Here is an 11,319-nt window from a genome sequence, read left to right as displayed (position 1 = left end):
CCTATCACTCAGAAGCGATGTAGCAAGCTAAGGTGACATCAATGCCTGCTATGGACATTTCCCAGTTGCTTTGAATGTTCAAAATCAGTTGAACACTAAGCCTAAAATGATCCAACTTTCAAAACAAGTTTTTTGCTAGATAGCCACAGCAGTCAACTAGCTAGATGTTTAGTACATTCACTAATTTGTTTGCACAATTAACAAGCTAGTTAGTTTGACAAGTGGTAGCCGTTAGAGTAACTAGCAAACAAGATATGCCAAATAAGTCCAGAAACTTCTGCCCTTATGGAATGCGTTAAATTCAAACCATAGGTTTAAGGGTATTCAAGTCTGGAGACGGCCATTGCAAAATGGTTGTCAATTAAACATTTGTGCATTTTGATTTGTGCTTACTGTCTTGCTGGAAGAGTCACTTGCAGCCATGTTTCAGCCTCCTGGCAGATGCAACCAGATTTTTTGCTAAAATGTCCTGGTAATGGGTAAAGATCATGACACCATTTACCTTAAGGGCCCCAGGACCAGTGGAAGCAAAACAGCCCCATAAAGATCCACCATATTTTACAGTAGGTATGGGGTTATTTTCTGTTTATGCATCCTTATTGCGACACTAAACCCTCCACTGGTTTGCGTGGCCAAAGAGCACCATTTCCATGTGATCTGATAGCATGGGTTTCAATCCAAGTGCGGTTTATCAAACTCCAGGTGTTTACATTTGTTGGATGACATGAAAATAGAGCTCTTCGGTCACACCCACACAAGTGGTGGGGTTGGCATCGAAATAAGGATGCATAAGCATCGCTGCCGTACCCCTAATAATAAATGACAACATACAATCGGGTTTCACCCAGCGTCACTGCTTGAACCCCTAATGATAAATTAATTCCAGAATTGTTTTACATTCCTTTTTATTACAATTTTGATAGTAGCTCAAATTACAGTACAGATGGTACATCAGAAAAACTGAGCTTATTAAGTCCGTTTCAGGTTTAAATAAACAGTGAGTGACACTTGAGTAAAATCATATCAGGATGGTCTTCAGAAAACAACAAACATGCTAAGTGTGAGTCCCATATGACACCCTACATAGTGCACTTCTTTTGACCAGGGCCCATAAGCACTATATAAAGGGAATAGGGTGCAACCTAATTCAGCATTCTGATTCCAGTTTGAGTAGCTCTGTAACCATTACACCCACCCCATCAAACACCTCGTGTACGGGAGCGTTACACATGAAGCCGGAGGTGGTGACCAGCTTGTTCTTGACGTCAATGTGGACCTCCACCACGTTCTTATTCACGTGTTTACAGCCCAGCTCAGTCATGGCGGTCGCCGTCTGGGCATAGGGCCATCTAGTTGTGGAAGGGAGAAGAGCAGCACAAGTTATGTTCCATCAGGGGCACACACACACCACTGTAACCCACCTCTCACACTCTTTGTCCTGTCCCACGGTGATCTCACACCCTGGCAGGGCCCTAGCAGCTAGGACAGGGAGATGCAACACATAGCCAGGGGCTTGCCTACTCCATGGAACCCCTTAATCAGCTTCTCTACCTGGGGCTGAACCGTGTACTCCTTCACAGCCCAGTCAGACAGGTTCTTAGCCACACTAAAACCACCTGCAGGACACAACAGTTGGGTTGAGCACAGTGTAGAGCAGTGGAAACCAGGCCTGGTCCTGGAGAGGTAAAGAGTAAGGATTGTGGTTGTATGCTGATGATAATGAAAGAATGATAGTGACGGAGGTATATAATGGAGTGATAGTGATGGAGGTACATAATGATGAAGGATTAACGCTTACCTGGGATGACGAGGGCGTCGAAAGTGGTGATGTCCAGTTTGGCAAGGTCCGACACGTCACCGCGGGCAATGCGTGCGCTCTCCTGCAGGACGTTGCGTTTCTCCACCGTGGGTTTCCCCTCGCAGTGGTTCACCACATGCATCTGATCCACATTGGGGGAAACATCTGGACCTGGAGCGATGATGGGTTAGACAGTCAATACTGTACATCTGCACCTGCAGTACAGGAGGAGCTTGTCATAGTAGTGTCCATGCTAATGAGATTGGAACCTGCATTCCCAACAACAACCACTCTGAACACTCTGGGGGAGACTATGATTAGAAGAAGCAGTCATATAGAGGCATATTGACAACATGTAAATCAATGCAAACTGTGCACCATCTCCTAGACTAGAGGAAGTCTGAAGTTGTCACAGTTGGCTTATACAGTGAGAAGGTTAGTGTGTGAAGCGAGTTTGAACTACCCATGTAACGTTAAAGTCTTACCTTAGCTCCAGCCCTGCTGAGGTGGACCAGCACAGCAGATGCCTCGTGGATCTCTGTCCCATCGTAGACCCCACACCCGGACAGAACTACGGCTATACACTTCACCATGGCTTCTGCAACAGACAGACGAGAATTACAGTATGGAGTCAGTGATGCACAACAAGCAGTTTGATTAAACTGAATTCTAGACTGTACCCATCATAAAGCACCTATTGTTTTCTCATCAATACACATCACATGGCATGTCAGTTAGTGCATCAGGTAGTGTCAGATTAGGTACACTACATTGTGTTCCAAATTGAACCCTATTCCCAATATAGTGCACTACTTTTGATCAGAGCCCTGGTTTAATAGAAGTGCACTACATAGGAAATAGGGAGCCATTTGGGACAATCCAGACAGGTGAGCATGACTTGCCAGCAGCAGACCGATTAAACATTTAAAGGCCTTGGGCCTCATTTATCAACTGTGCGTAAATTGCTTACTAAATTCTGGCCTAAGTGAAGATTCTACAAAAAAGGTTTATCAAACTGGCGCACGCAATATATACACACATGCATGTCCATATTGCAAGCACCCCAACTGTGCCTGGAAAATGCCCTACAGGCGGAGTTGTAGCCGTAGGTAGGATTTAGAGCTATTGGAACTGGGCCATGATAGTTTCTTAAAGAAAGCGCAATGGCACAATTGATACAATTTCTGTAGGGGTGTAGGCAGAATGTTAACCTATAGCATGTGCCAAACACTGGCCTCCTGAGTCTCTAAAGGACTGTGTCCATGTAACAACAATGCCTCCCTCTCCCTATGCCTCTCTACCTATACCAGGTGTTGACTAGAGACATGTGATAAGCATCACTGATGATTCTAAAGCCTGGTTCAGATGTCCCCATGTAGCTCAGTTGGTAGAGTATGGCACTTGCAACGCCAGAGTTGTGGGTTTGATTCCGATGGGGGACCAGTACTACGAAAGTATGATTGTATGCACTCACTACTGTTAGTTGCTCTGGATAGGGGAGCGTCTGCTAAATGACTACATGTAAATAGGCATACAACAGGTTAGAATAATTTACGCAGCAGATTAGGAAAGGGTTTGCTAAGTATCTGTCTGATATGACTCAAACCTAACCAGGTCTGTCCTGACAACAGTCTTGGTTTCCACTAATAGAAACGGAACCCACAGAAACCAGAATTTTTTGGGGCAATACGTGTCCGTCTCGTCGCAATTCTTTAGCTAATTGACATGTTGAATTTTGGAATCTCCAACAGCAGAGATTAGTTCTAAAACTGCATAAAACTGACTCGGCTGTTTGACGTGAACTGGCCATAAAACTAACGTTAGTCTTCACCTGGCATCATATCCACAACTAAATACACAGCTATTGAATTGCATTACCAACTGTAAATACAACATTACTGCTAAACTGTTTGCGTAGGCTACATGCATGCAGTATTAATTGTCAGACAACGTTAATCTCACCGTGTAACAGTACAGTAATAGCGAGATGTTCTGTGTCCTTCTTCCTGTTCACTCCAGATTAATTTAACTATAACGCTACTCAATTTATATCCTCCTGCTGTGGCCCCTCCCATGGAAGTGGAGTCTGCAGGCCGTAGTGAGCTGATGGAGGCAGCATTGAGTAATGCTGGAAGGGAAGAGGGAAACTTGCCTTTCTGCCCCTCTGTGTTTGCTCTGTTCAAAATCTGCTAAATCACTGGACATCTCTCATAATCAGACTCTGGGTGGATGGTGTCAGTATTGATGGAGATAATGTATTCTGAACAAAAATACAAAAGCAAAACATGTAAAGTGTTGGTCTCAGGTTTCATGAACTGAAATAAAAGATCCAGACATTTTCCATATGCACAAAAAGCTTATTCCTCTCAAATTTTGTGCACACATTTGTTTACATCCCTTTTAGTGCGCATTTACCCTTTGCCAAGATATTCCATCCTCTTGACAGATATGGCATATCAAGGAGCTGATTAAACTGTATGATCGTTACACAGGTGCACCTTGCTGGGGACAAATAAAGGCCACTCTAAAATGTGCAGTTTTGTCACACAACACAATTGACCTTACGTCATTTCCGGTCACAACTTGTAGACTTGTTCACGTCCTGCTGTGCGGTTTGTTGCTAACCTTACTTTGCTACCTGCCAACTTTACGGTTTTTATTTTTAAATTACTGTTTATATTTCAATTTTTTCCCTCGCTAGACTTTTTCATAATTTTTTTTTCACACCGGATACTTTATCCGGAGTGGTTAGTCAGGGCCCCCACCAGCCGAACATAAGTAGTAACATTAGCATGATGCCTTCTAATTGCAGTTGCTGTACTCATAATATACATGAGAACGATCGCCTTATGGCGAGGATAGCTGTACTGCAAGCCCAGCTTCAGACGCAATCGTTAGGCAAGGTAATTTAAGTGTAGGAAAAGATGAAACAGCGTCTGTGCCACCAGTAAGTACAGATAGTAGTATAAATCCCCTCGCACAGTCCCCGCAGCCGGACAAATTTCTCATGGCTTCTGGAAGGAAATGCTGTAGGAATGCTCAACGGTGTCGCTCCTTCATCGGACAGAAACTTTCAACCGGCTCTCCCCATTAAGCAGCGAGTAGGAGTCAGAAGCCGAGCCTTCTCTGGTCTCTAATCCTTCCGTTATGGGGTCTGAGACGCCGAAGCCTCCCACCATTAGCTCTGACAAATTGAAAACCCTAGTCATTGGCGACTCCATTACCCGCAGTATTAGACTTAAAACAAATCATCCAGCGATCATACACTGTTTACCAGGGGGCAGGGCTACCGACGTTAAGGCTAATCTGAAGATGGTGCTGGCTAAAGCTAAAACTGGCGAGTGTAGAGAGTATAGGGGTATTGTTATCCACATTGGTACCAACAATGTTAGGATGAAACAGTCAGAGGTCACCAAGCGCAACATAGCTTCAGCATGTAAATCAGCTAGACAGATGTGTCGGCATCGAGTAATTGTCTCTGGCCCCCTCCTAGTTAGGGGGAGTGACGAGCTCGACAGCAGTCTCATAACTCAATCGGCTGGTTGAAAACTGTTTTCTGCCCCTCCCAAAGATAGAATTTGTAGACAATTGGCCCTCTTTCTGGGACTCACCCACAAACAGGACCAAGCCTGGCATGTTGAGGAATGACGGACTCCATCCTAGCTGGAGGGGTGCTCTCATCTTATCTACGAACATAGACAGGGCTCTAACTCCCCTAGCTCCACAATGAGATAGGGTGCAGGCCAGGCAGCAGGCTGTTAGCCAGCCTGTCAGCTTAGTGGAGTCTGCCACTAGCACAGTCAGTGTAGTCAGCTCAGCTATCCCCATTGAGACCGTGTCTGTGCCTCGACCTAGGTTGGGCAAAACTAAACATGGCGGTGTTCGCCTTAGCAATCTCACTGGAATAAAGACCTCCTCCATTCCTGCCATTATTGAAAGAGATTGTGATACTTCACATCTCAAAATAGGGCTACTTAATGTTAGATCCCTCACTTCCAAGGCAGTTATAGTCAATGAACAAATCACTGATCATAATCTTGATGTGATTGGCCTGACTGAAACATGGCTTAAGCCTGATGAATTTACTGTGTTAAATGAGGCCTCACCTCCTGGTTACACTAGTGACCATATCCCCCCCCGCATCCCGCAAAGGCGTAGGTGTTGCTAACATTTACGATAGCAAATTTCAATTTACAAAAAAAATCGGACGTTTTCGTCTTTTGAGCTTCTAGTCATGAAATCTATGCAGCCTACTCAATCACTTTTTATAGCTACTGTTTACTGGCCTCCTGGGCCATATACAGCGTTCCTCACTGAGTTCCCTGAATTCCTATTGGACCTTGTAGTCATGGCAGATAATATTCACATTTTTGGTGACTTTAATATTCACATGGAAAAGTCCACAGACCCACTCCAAAAGGCTTTCAGAGCCATCATCGACTCAGTGTATTTTGTCTAACATGTCTCCGGACCTACTCACTGCCACAGTCATACTCTGGACCTAGTTTTGTCCCGTGGAATAAATGTTGTGGATCCTTATAATCCTGGACTATTGGCCACCATTTTATTACGCTTGCAATCGCAAGAAATAATCTGCTCAGACCCCATCCAAGGATCATCAAAAGTCATGCTATAAATTCTCAGACAACCCAAAGATTCCTAGATGCCCTTCCAGACTCCCTCCACCTACCCAAGGACGTCAGAGTACAAAAATCAGTTAACCACCTTACTGAGTAACTCAATTTAACCTTGTGCAATACCCTAGATGCGGTCACACCCCAAAAACAAAAAACATTTGTCATAAGAAACTAGCTCCCTGGTATACAGAAAATACCCGAGCTCTGAAGCAAGCTTCCAGAAAATAGGGAAAAGAAATGGCGCTACACCAAACTGGAAGTCTTCCGACTAGCTTGGAAAGACAGTACTGTGCAGTATCGAAGAGCCCTCACTGCTGCTCGATCATCCTATTTTCCAATTTAATTGAGGAAATTAAGAACAATCCAAATCAATTTTTGATACTGACGCAAAGCTAACTAAAAAGCAACATTCCCCTAGAGAGGATGGTTTTCACTTCAGCAGTGATAAATTCATGAACTTCTTTGAGGAAAAGATCATGATCATTAGAAAGCAAATTCTGGACTCCTCTTTAAATCTGCATATTCCTCCAAAGCTCAGTTGTCCTGAGTCTGCACAACTCTGCCAGGGCCTAGGATCAAGGGAGACACTCAAGTTTTTTAGTACTAAATCTCTTGACACATTGATGAAAACAATCATGGCCTCTAAACCTTGAAGCTCCATACTGGACCCTATTCCCACTAAACTACTGAAAGAGCTGCTTCCTGTGCTTGCCCAACCTATGTTGAACATAATAAAACGGCTCTCTATCCACCGGATGTGTACCAAACTCACTAAAAGTGTCAGTAATAAAGCCTCTCTTGAAAAAGCCAAACCTTGACCCAGAAAATATTAAAAACTATCGGCCTATATCGAATCTCCCATTCCTCTCAAACATTTTTTAAAAAGCTGTTGCGCAGCAACTCACTGCCTTCCTGAAGACAAACAATGTATACGAAACGCTTCAGTCTGGTTTTAGACCTCATCATAGCACTGAGACTACACTTGTGAAGGTGGTAAATGATCTTTTAATGGCGTCAGATCGAGGCTCTGCATCTGTCCTCGTGCTACTAGACCTTAGTGCTGCTTTTGACACCATTGATCACCACATTCTTTTGGAGAGATTGGAAACCAAAATTTGTCTACACAGACAACTTATGGCCTGGTTTAGATCTTATCTGTCGAAAGGTATACGTTTGTCTCTGTGGATGGCTTGTCCTCTGACAAATCAACTGTAAATTTCGGAGTTCCTCAAGGCTCCGTTTTAGGACCACTATTGTTTTCACTATATATTTTACCTCTTGGTGATGTCATTCGGAAACATAATGTTAACTTTCACTGATATGCGGATGACACACAGCTGTATATTTCGATTAAATGCCCTTCTTGGAAGCCTGTGTTTCAGACATAAGGAAGTGGATGGTGGCAAATGTTCTACTTTTAAACTCGGACAAAACAGAGATGCTTGTTCTAGGTCCCAAGAAACAAAGAGCTCTTCTGTTGAATCTGACAATTAATCTTGATGGTTGTACTGTCATCTCAAATAAAACTGTGAAGGACCTCAGCGTTACTCTGGACCCTGATCTCTCTTTTGACGAACATATCAAGACTGTTTCAAGGACAGCTTTTTTCCATCTATGTAACATTGAAAAAATCAGACTCTTTCTGTCCGAAAATTATGCAGAAAAATGTATCCATGCTTTTGTCACTTCTAGGTTAGACTACTGCAATGCTCTACTTTCCGGCTACCCGGATAAAGCACTAAATAAACTTCAGTTAGTGCTAAACACGGCTGCTTGAATCTTGACTAGAACCCAAAAATGTGATCATATTACTCCAGTGCTAGCCTCTCTACACTGGCTTCCTGTCACGACTTCCGCCGAAGTCGGCTCCTCTCCTTGTTCGGGCGGCGGTCGACGTCACCGGCTTTCTAGCCATCGCCGCTCCATTTTTCATGTATCCATTTGTTTTGTATGGTTCTCTGCACACCTGGTTTTCATTCCCCAATCACACTACCAATCACACTCTGTTCCCCCTCATGTCTTTGTGTAAGATTGTTTGGTTTACGTGTTTTTGTACGCACTAGGCTTGCGTGCGTTTTCCCGTGTTATTTCACGAAGCCTGTTTGTATACATTTTGATGTGTTGTGACTGTTTTTGCGCGTTTTACACTTTGCCTTATTGGCTGGAGGTTTTTTGGAAGCAGCTGCGTCTGTCTGTATATCTCTCCTGCCGAAATAAAGTGTGCGCCTGTTCACAATTCCCTGCTCTTCTGCACCTGACTTCAGCACCTGTAAGCACACGCCTGACACTTCCTGTTAAGACAAGGGCTGATTTCAAGGTTTTACTGCTAACCTACAAAGCATTACATGGGCTTGATCCTACCTATCTTTCCGATTTGGTCCTGCCATACATACCTACACGTACGCTACAGTCACAAGACGCAGGCCTCCTTACTGTCCCTAGAATTTCTAAGCAAACAGCTGGAGGCAAGGCTTTCTCTTATAGTGCTCCATTTTTATGGAATGGTCTGCCTATCCATGTGAGAGACGCAGACTCGGTCTCAACCTTTAAGTCTTTATTGAAGACTCATCTCTTCAGTAGGTCCTATGATTGAGTGTAGTCTGGCCCAGGAGTGTGAAGGTGAATGGAAAGGCACTGGAGCAACGAACCGCCCTTGCTGTCTCTGCCTGGTCGGTTCCCCTCTCTCCACTGGGATTCTCTGCCTCTGACCCTATTACGGGGGCTGAGTCACTGGCTTACTGGTGCTCTTTCATGTCGTAACTAGGAGGGGTGTATCAGTTGAATGGGTTGAGTCACTGACGCGATCTTCCTATCTGGGTTGGCGCCCCCCCTGGGTTGTGCCGTGGCGGAGATATTTGTGGGCTATACTCGGCATCGTCTCAGGATGGTAAGTTGGTGGTTGAAGATATCCCTCTAGTGGTGTGGGGGCTGTACTTTGGCAAAGTGGGTGGGGTTATATCCTGCCTGTTTGGCCCTGTCCGGGGGTATTGTCAGACGGGGCCACAGTGTCTCCTGACCCCTCCTGTCTCAGCCTCCAGTATTTATGCTGCAGTAGTTTATGTGTCGGGGGCTAGGGTCAGTCTGTTATTTCTGGAGTATTTCTCCTGTCTTATCCAGTGTCCTGTGTGAATTTACGTATGCTCTCTCTAATTCTCTCTCCCTTTTTCTTTCTTTCTTTCTCTCTTTCTCTCTCTCGGAGGACCTGAGCTCTAGAACCATGGCTCAGGACTACCTGGCCTGATGACTCCTTGCTGTCCCCAGTCCACCTGGCTGTGCTGCTGCTCCAGTTTCAACTGTTTTGCCTGCGGCTGTGGAACCCTGACCTGTTCACTAGACGTGCTACCTGTCCCAGACCTGCTGTTTTCAACTCTCTAGAGACAGCAGGAGTGGTAGAGATACTCTGAATGATCGGCTATGAAAAGCCAACTGACATTTACTTCTGAGGTGCTGACCTGCTGCATCCTGAACAACCATTGTGATAATTATTATTTGACCCTGCTGGTCATTTATGAACATTTGAACATCTTGGCCATGTTCTGTTATAATCTCCACCCGGCACAGCCAGAAGAGGACTGGCCACCCATCATAGCCTGGTTCCTCTCTAGGTTTCTTCCTAGGTTCTGGCCTTTCTAGGGAGTTTTTCCTAGCCACTGTGGATCTACACCTGCATTGATTGCTGTTTGGGGTTTTAGGCTGGGTTTCTGTACAGCACTTTGAGATATCAGCTGATGTAAGAAGGGCTATATAAATACATTTGATTGAATGCTACAGATGTCTCAAGTTTTTAGGGAGCGTGCAATTGGCATGCTGACTGCAGGAATGTCCACCAGAGCTGTTGCCAGAGAATTTAATGTTAATTTCTCTAACATAAGCCACCAGATACTGACTGGTTTTCTGATCCATGCCCATACCTTTTTTTCTAAAGGTATCTGTGACCAAAACATGCATAGCTGCATTTCCAGTCATGTGAAATCCATAGATCAATCGACTGATTTCCTTATATGAACTGTAAAATTGGAAATTGTTACATGTTGTAATTATATTTTTGTTCAGTGTTAGAGAAATAAGCTTTTTGTGCGTGTTTGGACAATTTCTGGGATCTTTTATTTCAGCCCATGAAAAATGGGACCAACACTTTACATGTTGTTTATATTTTTGTTCAGTATACATTGGGGAGTCGCAAAATCAGTAATTTGTCTTACCTGCTACAATGGAAGCGGAACTTTTGGTGAGGGCGAGCAGTATGCAAACCACGCCCAGGTTTCTTTGAATAACTTGGGTCTCACACTTGTCTCACACAAGTTATGCGTACAAGATAGCAGGCGAGTAAATATTTCCTCTCTGTTGTTTAATTAAGTGACGGACAAGTTATGATGCCATTTCTGCATGTAAACAACTAGTTTCACATATTTGGGCAAGTGAACCTAATCTTTGGGCAATCAAAAAATACTATTGACTCTCCCTATGGGCCAGTGCCTTTCAGGCCTTAATATCAAAGTGTGTGTGAGTTTCTCACTGGTGAATTTCTAATTGTAACAACATCATCAACCCCACAGAGTCAATGCCAGGCTTCCTTCTGTGCAGCCTACCATACTGTATGTTATGTGGTAGTATCTGTCTCATGTTGGACTACCTTTCCATGACCATAAAGTGGAACTGTGATACAGAAATTACAAAGACAAGGTGCATGATGAGTTTCTTCTCTCTGTTAAAAGGGGAGATCTGTATAATAGCAAAGCGATCACCCTGCTGCTGTTGTGGTAAACGGCTGTGGGATGTGGCTGGATCACTCTCAAGTGTATAGACAGAGCTATTGATGCAAGGACTGACCATCCATGATATAAAATGTGTAGTTTTGACCATGTTTTGAGGCTTTAGACTGCA

The 11,319-nt window shown here is 44.1% G+C and overlaps 1 pseudogene; it reads right to left on the bottom strand.

Moving 5' to 3' along the window:
* Nucleotides 1-696: 696 nt before the first annotated feature.
* Nucleotides 697-2,391, bottom strand: LOC129864728 (glutamine amidotransferase-like class 1 domain-containing protein 3, mitochondrial; annotated as a pseudogene).
* Between the last annotated feature and the right edge of the window lie 8,928 nt (nt 2,392-11,319).

This window comes from Salvelinus fontinalis, chromosome 11 (assembly GCF_029448725.1).
Source record: "Salvelinus fontinalis isolate EN_2023a chromosome 11, ASM2944872v1, whole genome shotgun sequence".
Classification (NCBI taxonomy): domain Eukaryota; kingdom Metazoa; phylum Chordata; class Actinopteri; order Salmoniformes; family Salmonidae; genus Salvelinus; species Salvelinus fontinalis.
This window is presented reverse-complemented; position numbering and strand designations above follow the sequence as displayed.